Here is a 14794-nt window from a genome sequence, read left to right on the forward strand (position 1 = left end):
GGCATTTCCGATGAGAAGTACCAGAGTCCTTCTGCAGAGAAGGGGTAGGAGGATGAATCAGAAATGAAATAATGGACAGGGGAAAGCTAATTAAAATGTCCATGGAACATATAATGTGTTAGTTGTGTGTAATGTTCTCAACATTAGATACAAACATCATCAAAAGTTTAAACATGAATGTCATACCGTTGGAAGAAATTAGAAAAATTCAAATCACCTTTGAGAGGGAATGACTTTTCACAGTTAGAAGCTGTAAAATAAATTACAAAGGGAAAGGTGGACATAATTGACTACATAAGGTTTTATGGTTGCATATCCAAAAAAAAAAAAAAACCATTATTATGTGACAATGGAGAACATATTTTAGTTACTATTTTTAGCAAATATAGGCTTGCAGTATTATATAGAGATCAGTAAAACAAAAAATGTTAATAACTTTAGAACCCTGTGGTCGAAGGTCAGAGGTGCTTCAGTGCATAAAACTAGGGAATAAGTAAGTGCGTAGATAAGATTTGATCTTATTAATCATAGAAATGTAAGGTAAAGTAACCACTGGAGATTGTCTGTTAGTTTTCCTAGTAAATTAATGAGTGCAAGCACTTCGACCCTGGCTCCAAATGAGGTGTTCTGCTTGCATACTATTAAGGAGAATGTAAATCCAAACAGCTCATTTGAAAAGCCAATTGGCATTATTTGCAAAAGGTCATTATATAGCTTATATCTCCTAAATTAATAATGCCACTTCTGCAAGCCTATCCTAAAATATCCTTGAATGTAAGTGAAAAAGTATCATGTACACTAAAATATTCAAATCAATACTATTTCAATTATAAATAAAGGACATAATTTAAATGCTTACTGGTAGTAGCAGTGGTTCTCAAACTTGACTGCAGTGTAAATCATTTGGGAAAATATAAAAAAATCTTGATGCCTTAGCCTTCATTTAGAAATATTTATTTAATAAGTTTGGTGTTGCCTCAAAATTTGCATTTAAAAAAATTCCCCTAAAAATTCTAATACACCGCCAGACTGGAAACCACTGACTTAAAACAAGTTGATAGATTATTTTAAACCATTTGATATATTTATTATGGCTGTGTAATAGTATGGACAGAGTGTAACATAAAATGAAATATTGTGATTCAACATTTAGGTAAATTATAACTTTAAAATAGAAACATACTAGAAACATAGGCTAGAAGAAACTTCATAAAATGTTCAGAGTAGTTTTAAGAAATTGAATGTTTTTTAGTGTTTTTTTATCTTTTCTTAAATTGACAGATATGTAGTGATGTTCTTATTAATTTTTAAGAGAAAAACTATACTTAAAAGAAGGGTTCCTGCTCTCAAGATTCTGGCAGGATCCTCTAGGTAATTTCCTACTTATTGGTTGTTTCTCCCTATGAATATGAAGATTTATTCTGACTTCTAAAATATCATATCCTGAAGTTAGAGTATTACCTCATATTATTATAATGAAATCCTTCATAGGATTCTTTTTTCTGTTTTCTTTTTTTTTTCGTCTCCGAAATATTTTCTCATGTAGTTTTTTGACTTTGGAATGTAATAAGCTCAAGCCAGTCATTTTTCTCTTATTACTCTACATCCGTGCCTCTCAGTTTTCACCTTTCTGAATACCATCTATAGGCTGATGGTTCCCTAGTGTTTGTCTCTAACCCTAGCATTAATTCTGTGATGCGTATGTGTGTATCTGAATTTAGGATGCATACCTTTACATTAGTAAGTCCAGAACTAAATTCACCACATTGTTTTCTAAACCATCTCTTCTAAACTGCCAGTTTAAATTAATTATACCACCATTTACCCTCAGCCTCTGAAGCAATCCTAAATTCCTTCTGATCCCTTATCATACACATCTAGTCAGTTTCTATGTCCTACTGGTTTTTGTCTCCAATGTATTTCTTCTCTTGTATTTCTTGATTTTCTTTTTTCTTTTTCTTTTCTTTTCTTTTTTTTTTTTGGTCCATCTCTCTTCCTTACCATCATTGCTCTGTTGAGGTTCTTGTTATCTGCAGTCCAATACTGCAGGCTCCTAATGGATCTGTCTTCTAGGTATGTCTCATTCTAGATCTGTCCTCAGCAGGACAAGGGTGTTTTCTTCCTTAAAATCTTCTGGGGCTCTCCATCATCATTTCCTGCATGGAACTCTTAAGCTTCTCTCCATGGAGTTTAAAATGGGTATAAATGTCATGCACATGGCGTGGTATGTACCTTCCATTTGGAATCTGATCTTAACCCTGTCCCCTAACTGCCCTGGAAATACCAAATAATCATGTTTCTGCAGACCACGTTTGGTTCTATCTCTGTGTGCCTTCTTCATGCTGCTCTCTCTACCTGGGATGACCACTTTACAGCCCTTTGATTCGATTAGCGAAATTGAAAGATTAATACCATTGACTAGGGTGGGGAAAATAGTTACACTCAGGGAAGGTAATTTGGACATAACTAACAATATTTTTAAAGTAACTTTTAATATAAAAATTGTATTTTCTGGAATCTATCCCAGAGAAAAAGTTATACATACTGCCTTAGTCTGTCCAGGCTGCTGTAACAGGATAACATAGACCAGGGTGACTTAAATACAACAGAAATTTGTTTTTCCCTCTTCTGAAGGGTGCAGAGTCCAAGGTCAAGGCACCCTTGGATTTAGAGTCTGGTGAAAGCCTGCTTTCTGGCACAGAGATGTTTGACTTCACATTGAGTCTTTACATGGGATGGGGGAGAGAGCTCTCTAGGGTCTCTTTTGTAAGAACACTAATCCTATGCATGACAGTTCCATCCTCATGACCTAGTCACCTCCCAGTGGCCCCCACCATCAAATACCATCTCACTGGGGATTAGATTTCGACATAGGAATTTTGAGGAGAACATAATCTATAGCACATATATTAAGGAGAAGTATATGCCAGATTCTTCATTACTTTTGATAGGTAAAATTAGATGCAAACTACATGTTAAATAATAAAGACTTTAAAATTATGATACAATCTATCTAGTCTATAGAATAATACGAGCAGTGTATGAATATTAAGAGCATTTAATATTCTATAGAACATGAAGAGCAAAAACTATCCCTTGGGAAAATCTCTCAGTCATGTTATTAAGTAAAAAGCATGTACCTACCAGTATGCACTAACTGCTCTCATTTGTGTTGAAAATAAATATAAGAGACCAAACCACAGAGTTGAATGCATGCATATGTATGAATGAAACTAGGAAAAGCTCTAGGAAGAAACAAGATAGATCTTTAATGGTCATTATTGCTGAAGCAGTGGGCAGGTTGGGGAAGTTGAGAGGAATCTATTACTTTTAACTCTCAGTAATGACCTCCCTTTACACTTTCATATAATTTCCATCATTTATTTATTTGCATAAAAATGTTTAAACATTAATATAAGTTGAAACAAGGTAGGAGGATCTGATAGAGAGAAGCCAAATTGTGGGTTAAAGAACAAAATGAGTAACAGTCTTTTTTTTTCTGTTTTGAAATTTTTTGAAAATGCAGAACAATATCACAGACCAGCAACCACCAGCTGGAATTAACAGTTGTGGACATGTTGTCATAGTTGCTTTGGATTTCTTTTAAATAAAGTCTGGCAGAAAAAGCTGGAGTCCCTTGATTTTCTTCTCTTCTCAGAGGCAATCAGTGTCATAGATTTGCTGTATAATGTTGTGGTTCAGAATTCTGTAGTTTCACTATGAATATATAGATAAAATATATTTCTGCTTATAATCACAACCTATTGGTGACCATTTAGTTTATTGATAGCTTTTGTCCTTAACAAATTATGACTTTGTGAATTTGCACTGAGTTTTTCTAGGATCTACACCAAAAAGTGGAATTGTTGATCTGTTAAGCATGCACACCTGTTTTTTGGTGGATTTTTTAAAAGTAGATATTGCCAGATGTCTTTCCAAATACGTTGTGTCAATTTATATTCTCACTGGAGTATTTCACAATTTCTATTTCTGTACATCCTCAACCAATATTTGGTATTGCCAAGCTTCAGAGTTTGTTCTGCACTATAAATCATTAGATGTTAGCTTATCACCAGCCCCTGGATGTTTTCTGAGCATCTGACTGGGCCCCAGCAGGGGCACACAAAAGAATCCCAATGAAGTCAGAGTCCTAAGGAGCCGATTGCTATAGAGCAGTAAGGTTTTGGATGGCACAGAACTAAATGCTGCAGTCCTAGGACAGGCAGTAATGCCTACAGAGGTTCAGAAACTATCGCCATGGACAGGAGAGTTAGTTAGAAGCTTCTAGGAGGAGAAGGTGAAGCATTCTTTACAAATGAGTAAGAAGAAAGGAGGACAGAGGGCACTGAAGTCATGGAGTGTGAAGGCAAAGGCAGCACAGCTAGAATGAACAGTATGCCAATTGTCTAACCATTATTAATTGCCCTTAAAACCTTAACCAGGAAGAGGTTAGCAGAGCTTTCATGCATGCCTGTTTTCAACTCATCATCTTACAGATGAGAAAATTGAGGCCCAGAGAAGTGAGGTCAGCTTGTATGAATCGCTTAGCCTTTCTATTATGGATAAGTGTCAAAAATAAAATAAGCAGGGCATTTATTGGCTTGGACTTCCAATAGTTGATCTTCAACCTGACTAGATAATGCAGGAGTCCAAGTAATATCATCTTTCCCCCCACGTTTTCTTCCTATGGTTTGCTCTGCTTGCCTGTAGTTGGTTTTGGGCTCAGCAGGCTCTGTCCTTGTGGAGGCAGAGGTCATCACTAGCTAATATTTTTTATACCTTTACAGCTAAGGTTTCTACTGAAAATAATGCTCATTTCCTATATTTCTCTATCAGTTCCCCAAAAGACAGTGAAACTCCCACCATTTGGCCAGGTAGTGTAACCAGGCTGGCCTTTGAGGTAGGGAAATCAGGATCATATCATTGATGGCTAAACTAGAATAAGGGAAAGTCCCTAAGAGAAAGGAATGGCAGGGCATGAAAATACACGATGGCCACGTAGCCTGTATGGCATGGAGGGTGTTTGACACACATGATGCAGTTGGGAGTTTAAAGAGAATAGAGATAATATTCATTGTGAGTGCTTTATGTCCACAGATCCATGATAGTAACAACAGTGATTAAAATTCTTGTTACCAAACACCCTTTGAGTACATTGGGATTGCTTGTCAAATAATATAAGGATAAATAAATATGTGTCTGTTCCCTGTGGAGTTCCCAAACTTGTTGGAAGTTGTTCAATCAGGAAAGTTAGAAGTGTAAACAGTTTGGATGAAAGGAAACCATGAGGGATATGCAAAGTGTTGAGATTGTAATACTGTAAGGAAGATAACCCTGGGGTCACAAATCACCATACAGGTGGCAGTTAAAAATTTCGTTTTGAATGGTAAATGGAGCAAGGGGTGTGGTATAGTTCCACACAGAGGGTTTCATGGGAGCCAAAACTGAGAGATGAGAAGCCATGGGAGGTGCAAGAGTTGGATCCAGTTATAGGAGAATAGTCTGGGAGTGGGGGAGTAATTTGAGAGTTGAGGGAGGTGCCCAGGGTACTGTAGAGGATCCCACTGTGAGCCAAGGAGTTTGTGCTTTCATTGGTGGTCATTGAAAAGCAAGCACTGATTTAAAACAAAAGGTGTTCCCTGGAGGCTCAGTAGGTTAAGGACCTGGTATTGTCACTGCGGTGGCACAGGTTCAATCCCTGGCCCTGGAACTTCTGTATGTTGTGGGCATGGTCAAAAAAAAAAAAAAAAAAGAAAAAAAAAAAGAAAAGAAAACTCAGAAAAATCAATCCAGTGTGTGACATAGCCTGAACTCTGAGCATTGTTTTGTTTATTTTTGTTTTTTTACATAGGAAAACTACTCTGGCCACCAGTGGGTAGCTGAATTGGAGTGGGGATGTATTGAAGGCAGTGTTAGGGACGGGGGCTACAGAATTGTCCTCTTGTGCTATTAAGACTGTTTGAATTAGGATGTGAGAAAGTAAAAATGAGGGATAAAAGTTGTTGAGGCAGAATAATTCACGTGGTCTGAAAAATACTTCATTCCTGGGTGATGAAGAGGAGGATCCCACCCATCACTGAAGGAGAGAAATAGAGAATCAGGAGGAAGATCTCCACTGGGAAAGATGAGAAAGATGAATTTTATGTGGGGTAATGTAATATTGCAAATATATAGTATTTTCTTTTATATGTAGATACTATCTATAAATTTTTCAATGTTGTTTAAAGTACCTAGAATTCCCTGGTGGCCTAGCTGGTTAAGAATCCATCATTGTCACTGCTGTGGAGTGGGTTCAATCCCTGTTCTGGGAAATTCTGCATGCCACATGTGCAGCCAAAAAAATAAATAAAATGCATGGATATTTTTCAATTTTATAAGTCTAGACAAGGAAAAAAATCATTGTCACACAGCATTATTTTTTTCAGGGAAAAGAGATTTATTTTATATACTTTTAAAATAATTTTAAGCATTTTGCTAATAAAATTAAGCATTCCCCCTGGGAGTATGATCACTTTTTCCTAACAATCCTAATCATAAATATAATTTAGCATTTCCCCAAGTATATTTTTTGGCATACTGTAATCAGGGATGTTACTACATATTATAATGGGAAAGATTTTTAAATTATGCTTAAGAAACAGAGTTAAGCAGTTTCTGAAGTTATATAGGATTTTTTTCAGAGATTTTAATATATATTTTCAATGGATTTGGTGAGTTTGCAAGGGAAGAATACAGCTTTTATGAAACTCCTTTGACAGTTTTTTTGAGCATCACTTGGGACTAATATCCCACAGAACACATTCAGAAATGCTACAATATTAGTCATCGCTAACAAAATACCTGCAAGTAGAGTATAGAAATTTAAATTTTTCAGAGTTCCTGTAGTGGCTCAGTGGTAACAAACCCAACTAGGATCCATGAGGTTGCGGATTCTATCCCTGTCCCTGCTCGATGGGTTAAGGATCTGGTTTTGCCGTGAGCTGTGGTATAGGTTGCAGATGTGGCTTGGATCCTGTGTTGCTGTGGCTGTGGTGTAGGCCAGAAGCTGCAGCTCTGATTCAGATACTAGCCTGGGAACTTACATATGTCACGGGTGCAGCCCTAAATAGCAAAAAAAGGAAAAAAAAGGAAATCTACATTTTTATACAAAACTAATTTATCATACCAGATATAATTAGTGTCTGTTCTTTTCTCTGATATATGGAATCTTTTTATTTTGGAAGATTTTTTTTTTTGGCATAACTGAACATATTCTCTTTGAGATTACAGTTGTGGGGAAATCGTATAAAGTCCTAAAGGGCTGTCAAAGGCCATGAGTGGGCTGCCTCTGCATTGGAGTTGGTGTTAGAAGAAATCCACACACGATCCCATCTCAGTCATCTCCTTAGAATAAACTAGGGATAACATCTAAATTCCAGATGATTTTCTTCTTGTTGTGGCACATGCCTCAAGGCTCCTTTCTCCTGAATCCCTTGTCATTTCATATGTATTCAGAGAACTCAGTTCAACTCAGCCTGCATTTCTGTTTCGTGCAAAGCACTGTCAGAGTGCAAATTTATTTCAAGATGAGCTTGACATATATAATGTGCTCAGAAAATATTTATTCAACTAATGGATTGTGTTTTCTTTAATGATTCAGTTCTACAAAAAGGTATCTCAATTATGGACCTGAATTCTCTACTGTATTCTCTCAAAGTTCCTTCTCCCTTGGTTTTCATAGAGTACCATCACCTGAGCAAGACAGCCAACAATGTCATCTTCTGCATTCTAGTTCTTTCTTTATATTATTTGAAATCTTTCCTGGGGGAATCATTGCTATAGGCACCGTTGAGTGAAGATGGAGCCAATGTCTTACCATTTTCCAAGCATCTGACATTTCTCTGTGTCTTTCCTTCAAGTGCTAAATATTCTTCTTTGGTATCCTCAGTTAGTTAAATGGAAGAAACAACTGTGTGAACAGAGAATGTGGGTTAGTGGAAAGAACATGGGCTGTGAAATCAGAGTAGAATCGAGATTTCTTTTTCATTTTTTAAAGTTTTGAAGTATTGTTGATTTACAGTGTTACGATTATTTGTGCTGTATGCAACAGAGTTATTTCTACATATAGAAATGTCAGAATTTGGGAGTTCCCATCGTGGAGCAGTGGAAACAAATCTGACTAGGAACCATGAGGTTGCAGGTTCAATCCCTGGCCTCACTCAGTGGGTTAAGGATCCAGCAGTGCTGGGAGCTGTGGCGTAGACTGCAGATGCAGCTTGGACCTGGCATTGATGTGGCTGTGGTGTAGGCCAGCAGCTACAGCTCTGATTAGACCCTTAGCTTAGGAACCTCCATATGTTGCTGGTGTGGCCGTAAAGAGACAAAAAACCAAAAAAAAAAAAAAAAATAACAAAACAAAAAAACCACAACCAAATGTCGGACCTGGGATTTCAATTTAGATGTTACTTGATTCTTAACCTCTCAGCCTCAGTTTCAGCTGTAAAACTGAGAACCATGCTTACATTTTGTGGTGACTGTAAGGATTAGATAATAGTTGTGAAAGCTTGATTGCATTAGAGTTACTCAATGAATGGTAACTATAATAATAAATATGCATTATTATCATCCTTTTCTCTCTACCTTTACTAAGTTATTTTCAGTATTAATCACAAGTGAGAGCTCTGAGATAGGAATGTGTACACTCCCATATATTTATTTTTGCTAATGAAACAAAAATGACATTAGACAAAATGTTACCTTAATTAAGTCTTTAAAGAAGCTACAGAATATTTAATTTCGTTCCCCTTGCCATCCTTTGTACCTCTGGATGTTGGTTACTTTGACACATAGTAGTATTCATCACCACCATAACTCATAATTTTTGAACATGAACAATATTCTAGACACTATTCTAGGTGTTTTACATGTTTAAACTCATTAAGTATTCAGAACAGTCCCCTATGAAATAGTGACTTTTGTTATCCACATTTTGTAATTGAGGAAGCTGGGACTCAGAGAGGTAGAGTTCAAAGTCATAGAGGTAGGAAACAGTCTAGCTTCACATGAAGTCAGGCTGACTGGCTTCAGAAACCACAGTCTTATTCATTGTACTCCATCACTTTTCCTAGTATAGCAGTGGTAATATGGCATGTTACGACATGCATAGTTGTAGATAAAACAGTTGCCAGTATACAGCCATACATGTGCTATGTTCTTTACTTAATGTCTATAATCAAAGATAATAACCACACTTCATATTTTAGTTGAAAGTCTTTAAAATTATAATTTAGATTATATGCTTTCACTTACACTTTTAGAGGGCTGTTTCTTTTCTTTCTTTTTAGGGCTGCATCCACAGCATATGGAGGTTCCCAGGCTAGGGGTCACAGGCTACAGCTGCTGGCCTACACCATAGTCACAGCAATGCAGGATCTGAGGCGTGTCTGCGACCTACACCACAGTTCATGGCAATGCCGGATCCTTAACCTACTGAGCAGGGCCAGGGACTGAACCTGCAACCTCATGGTTCCTAATCGGATTCGTTTCCACTGCACCATTATGGGAACTCCCTGAGGATATTTCTTCATTTCCTTATAGATTCTATTCTAAAATGATACTAAGCAAATTTTTGTCCTTATTGATGTTTTGGAATTCCTTTTTTTTTTTTTTTTTTTTTTTTTTTGGTCTTTTTGCTATTTCTTGGGCCGCTCCTGCGGCATATGGAGGTTCCCAGGCTAGGGGTCCAATCGGAGCTGTAGCTGCTGGCCTACTCCAGAGCCACAGCAACAAGGGATCCGAGCCGCGTCTGCAACCTACACCACAGCTCACGGCAACGCCGAATCCTTAACCCACTGAGCAAGGGCAGGGACCGAACCCGCAACCCCATGGTTCCTAGTCGGATTCGTTAATCACTGCGCCACGACGGGAACTCCGATGTTTTGGAATTCTTGTCTCCTAAAAAAAAAAGATAATTTTAGTGAAATGGTCCTTTTACTGAAATGTATGAATCACTATAGACTATCTAGTAGTAGCTTGGTAATGTCCATTAATTAAGGAATGACAAGTCTGAGTTCAGATGCCTGTTTATATGCTCTAAAGAATATATTTTTATGTTGTTCAAGGCAATCAGAAATGCATGTTTAGGTCTGGAGTCTGACACTGTTTCTTTAAATTTAATAATTGCACAGAGTATGTCACTTGCTAATTATTTCTTGCCTCAGTATCTCCACTTCATAAAAAGAATACTTGAGACTATGTTTCTAATTTTACCCTAAAGACATGTTAAATATTGAAAAGCATGTAGGTAGTCTTTACATAGAAATTATGCAAAATATCTTCCTTTTAAATATGAGCCATCTCTTGAGTTAATTGGTTGTTCCATTTATTTTTATATTTTTATGTGGGTTTGAAATCAGAGTAAAATTTGGACTTCAGCTGTATCACTTAGATATTAGACTGAGGTAAGATTCTTAACCTCTCAGCCCCAGTTGTATCTGCTGAAATGGGAATCATATTTACGTTTTGTAACTCTAATCTTTGTTATTTGCCGTATGTCAGTGTCCATGAAAAACTTTCATTAGTGATCTTCTTAGAAGAACTCTGAGGTTTGGGATACTGTTCTTGTCTTGAAAATCAAATTTCAGAATTACCGTAGGTCAATCTTTGGCTGATATTGTATGTTCTGGGATTCTTCAGAGAGCATTTATGAAGGACTTTAACTTTTAAGTTTTTGTTTTCAATCATTTTTGGGGGAATCCAGACTAATAGCAATGTTTCTCGAGAGTAAGAATGGCCTTGATTTTCTAGGATAGTTTGTTTGTTGTTGTTTTAGGGCCAAATGTGCGGCATATGGAAATTCCCACCAGGCTAGGGGTCAGATCAGAGCTGCACCTGCTGGCCTACACCACAGTCACAGCAGTGCAGGATTGGAGCCATGTCTATGAACTGTACCACAGCTCACGGCAACACCGGATCTTTAACCCAATGAGAGAGGCCAAGGATCGAACTTGCATCCTCATGGATACTAGTCGGGCTTCTTACCTCTGAGCCACAACGGGAACTTGATAGGGTAGTTTTTAATCATCTGTGTTACTGATTTATCAGCTGAAGTCCACTGTGCATATGTGTGTTTAGGAGTCATCCACATTTACTGGTAGAAATAGTTTATTCTTCTCCACTAGTAGTGACCTGCTCATTCAATATGTAAATAAATAAATAAATAGATCCAACAGTGGATTTATTCATTTTTAACATTTTGAAAACATTTTTATGAAGTGTTAACACATATTAAATTAAATGTGCAAATCCTAAGTAAACAATGTAATTTTCATGTAGTGAATGCTGGAATTATGTTCAAAGCATTGAAACATTACCTCCACCCCAGAGGCCCACACAATTTCCTCTTAAAAATATATCCCTTATAATTAAGACATTTTCTCTGGGCTATCAACCCTGAAAATACTTGAAAGGAGCTATTATTCATTTTTTTTGAAAGAGTGAACAGAAAATTGCTTCGGTTAATTTGTATTAATATCACTTAGTGCAATAACTGTCTAATAATGCCGCTTAATAATTACTAGTTAAATTTGTTAAATTTTTAGACTTACATTGTTCAGGATTACTTTTTTGATGTTCCCATAATTCAAAAATGAGATTTTAAGATGTTTCCAGGACATAGCTTTCATCTGAATTTTTTATTGAGATATTTAAAGAAATAAAGTCATTTAAGATTTGGATTACTTAAATATTGAAGTCTTTTAAAACATTATTATTTTAGATGGAAAGGAGCAGAAGACCACAAAGATGATGTTTTCTTTGTCATGTCTGGATGTACTGCATTCCCCAGATATTCTTTCTGGCTTTTAAAATTATTAAAATAGACAGGTCATTCAGTCTCTTCATTTAGTGTACACTATTAGTAAAATTTTGTGTTCTGTCAACAATTTGATGCGATAAAGGAATGGTTTTTCTGTAGTTCACACAGCACTGGGGCTCTGCAAAGCATCTCTGGGGGTTCTTTGATGTCTAGACAGTTTAAATTATGCCTGCTCCCCTGCCTCCAAATTCCACCCCTGTTCTGCTTCAGGGGTTGTGGGAAATGAAAACAAACCAGAAGGGTTCCACAACCCTACAGTCTAGGGAGAAAAACAAACAAATAGAATAAGCTGTATATCTACCCTGGCAGGTGTATAGGAAAGGGCCTAATTACAGGGAATAGCAGAAAGAAAAGAACTGGGGACAAATAGTGCCCTGCTTATTTCTTTCTCATTATATTCTTCGTATGGGTATATATGTGCATTGTGGACAAAATGAGAAAGTTATGGATGTGTTAGAGAAGTGGAATTTACCTTATGCCCCAGTCCTCCAGTTTTTTCCTCCCTCCCAACAGCCAAATCTAAGAGTTTGATGTTATCTTGTACTTTTTCTTATGTATTGAAATGGTAAGGTGTAGAATTGCATTTTAAGTTGAAAAAACTAACTTCTTTTTTTCCTTCCTTTTTTCTTTGTTTTCTTTTTATAAATCGGGATCTCGCAATTCTTCTAATTCATCTTTTTAGAAAGTAAGTAACTTTGAAATTTTAAAGATGTTTTTGGTTAAAATGTTTTATTGCTTTATATGTAATATACACTTACATATTCCAGGACAGAATTCTGAGCTTTATAAATTCTGATTTTGCATTAAATTTTTAAAAATTTAAAATAAGAAATATTACATAGAAGGTATTCCTGCTAAGAATATAGAATATGACATATTTGCCTCATCTTCTTTCAGACCCATAGTAAATCATTGTGTTTTTTAATATATACAGATGTATAAGTATATATTTATATATTTCTTAAAGCAGGCCTAGGTATACTTGGTAGTTCTATTTTTTCTGAATATTAAAATAGTAATATGTAAATAAGACTTTTATTTATTCCTGTTCAATGACAGCTAATTAAGACATCCATTTTTTTAGGAAAAGCAGTCTAAAATTTCTAGACTTTGTGGAATAAATATTGAATATAGTAGCAAGGAGTAAATGTTACAAAAGATTTTTAAAATTCACCACTGTATATGCAGTGGGTCAGTTACCTTTTTAGTAAGCACTTCACTCTTTATCTGCCAGTATTTAATTGTTTTTAAATTAAATGGACCATATAATGTGCTTTTTTTTTAATCTGTAGAGAAATGCAAGTGATATGCTCAAGACTAAATGACTAATTGCCAGTGATTTGAATTGTAAAATTTGCATTTCATTGCAAAATATTCTTAATTCTTTTGAAATGCCAATGTTGTATAGTTTTAAAATGAAACAAACTTCATAGGTTTGTTTGGGGAAAGATTTAGGAAAATTGCAGTTGTCGTTGAGACTTTTGGAGATATATTATCATGTGATTGTAAATTATATATTTTCTAATATTTCCATTGTAAATCTTGAGTTTATTGAGTTAATAAATAGTAATCTAATAACATATTCATGTTCTTATTATATGAAACTGGGTGCTAATCACTTATGTTTGCAACAAGGATAGCAATAAACTGCTTTTTAATAGTTTACTACAGTTATCTTTGGTTTATTGTACTTTAGGAAGCAAATGTCAGTTATAACATTGAATTATATTCAGTATTTTTTAGTTGTCTTTAAATTTGTATTATTCTTTAATATTTTCAGTCTGAGTTCTTGGAATTGTGTGTATTAGGACCTTAGAGGTAAAGAACAGGGAAAATGTGTGTGAGGTTTGATGTTAGGTGGACAGTTTTATTAAGTTACATTTTAAAACCATCTACATTGTTCCATTTTTATGTAAAGGATTCTATTTTACTTGTAGTGTTAATATTTTCTTGCCAAGTCCCTACAGAAAAATCTGTGTTTCTGACAGTTTCACCAAATTAAAACTCCACAAATCTGGTACAATAATTCCCAGCTTCAAATTGTCTGTGCTTTTTCTGAAGAGAATAAGGATAAAAATATATATTTTGCAGTATTCAGTAAAACATGTAGAGCATTATTTATCTGGAATGTATTCATGGACAGATATTTCTGGGAGATGCATATATTTTACTTTATAAGGGATGCCTGGCCTGTTTTACATATGAGCAGGACATCTTTTGTGAGGAAAAATAATGAAATGAGGTCTGTAAGCTTGTAGAAGCTTCGTGAGGAAAATATATTACATAAACACCCAGCATTGTTACCATGTGTACTGTAGTGTTCTAACTGCCTTGTGCTGTGACCAACTTCTTGCTTCCTGTCAGACCATTTGGAATCATACTGATGTGTTGGCACAGAGGAGCTATTTTCTAAAATAATAAAGAGTGTTCTTGTTATTATAATACTTATAAACCTTTATGACCATGATGTGTATATATGCTGACTTGTTACTAAGTGTGTTGTGGCAACTCAGCAAATTTGGCTTTTTCATTTTACTGGGTTTTCAATATTAAGGAAGCGATTTGATAATCTTGGTATTTAGAAATCTTTTAATTTAATAACATGAAAGTATATTCTTATCATAGGAAGTCAGACCTTAAAACCTTAGGATCCTAAAGGTCCTCGTGTTCCGGAATAGTTTGGATTAAATACCCAAACCCCTTAATGGGCGAATGGGATGAACTAGGGCTTCTAACCTATATTGGTTCAACCAAATATGCAAAAAAAAGTTCTACAGTCTACCCAGGATATACATAGGTATTATACATTTCATAAGCATCTTTTTAAGTATGAGTGTATTTCAATAATATTTCTGTTTTGATATTTTAATGTTTAATATTTGATTTCTTAAAAAAATCTATTTTCGTAACTCAGTCACTTACATCTTTACTAAAACAGAA

At 35.5% G+C, this 14794-nt stretch overlaps 1 protein-coding gene across 6 annotated transcripts in view; it reads left to right on the forward strand.

The window, feature by feature from the left end:
- The window catches only part of ASXL3 (ASXL transcriptional regulator 3), a 188673-nt gene that overhangs the window by 54542 nt on the left and 119337 nt on the right, over positions 1 to 14794 (forward strand). The window lies entirely within an intron of this gene.

Source organism: Sus scrofa, chromosome 6 (assembly GCF_054392235.1).
Source record: "Sus scrofa isolate SSC_HxYL_T2T_F1_AM1 chromosome 6, Sscrofa_HxYL_maternal_Yorkshire_Landrace_v2.0, whole genome shotgun sequence".
In the NCBI taxonomy this organism is placed as follows: Eukaryota; Metazoa; Chordata; class Mammalia; order Artiodactyla; family Suidae; genus Sus; species Sus scrofa.